The sequence below is a fragment of the Hylaeus volcanicus genome, chromosome 7 (genome assembly GCF_026283585.1).
Source record: "Hylaeus volcanicus isolate JK05 chromosome 7, UHH_iyHylVolc1.0_haploid, whole genome shotgun sequence".
NCBI lineage: Eukaryota > Metazoa > Arthropoda > Insecta > Hymenoptera > Colletidae > Hylaeus > Hylaeus volcanicus.
This window is the reverse complement of record NC_071982.1, coordinates 6,395,295-6,395,669: the sequence shown is the minus strand read 5'-3', so window position 1 is coordinate 6,395,669 and position 375 is coordinate 6,395,295. Positions and strand designations below refer to the sequence as shown.

General features: G+C 45.1%; 1 protein-coding gene across 1 annotated transcript in view; it reads left to right on the top strand.

Annotated features, from left to right (window-relative positions):
• Nucleotides 1-375, top strand: part of LOC128880339 (zinc finger TRAF-type-containing protein 1 homolog) — a 179,752-nt gene that overhangs the window by 140,501 nt on the left and 38,876 nt on the right. The window lies entirely within an intron of this gene.

Genomic DNA, 375 nt, shown 5'->3' with positions numbered 1-375 from the left:
GCAACATTGTTGAAGTTTCGCGAGGAGCGATTTGCAACATTGTTGCGCTTGCAACATTGTTGAAGTTTCGTGAGGAGCGATTTGCAACATTGTTGCGTTTGTAACATTGCTGAAGTTTCGTGAGGAGCAATTTGCAACATTGCTGAAGTTTCGTGAGGAGCAATTTGCAACATTGTTGAAGTTCCGTGAGGAGCGATTTGCAACATTGTTGAAGTTTCTAGAGGAGCGATTTGCAGCATTGTTGACTTTGCAAAATTGGCCAGAATTCCCGTACTTATCGAAAATGAGCGCCTTGAATTAGGCAACCTATACTTACAGACATGTCGGGCCGGTTGCCTGCTCGTAGGCGCAAACGTGCCACCTCTTCGCATATCA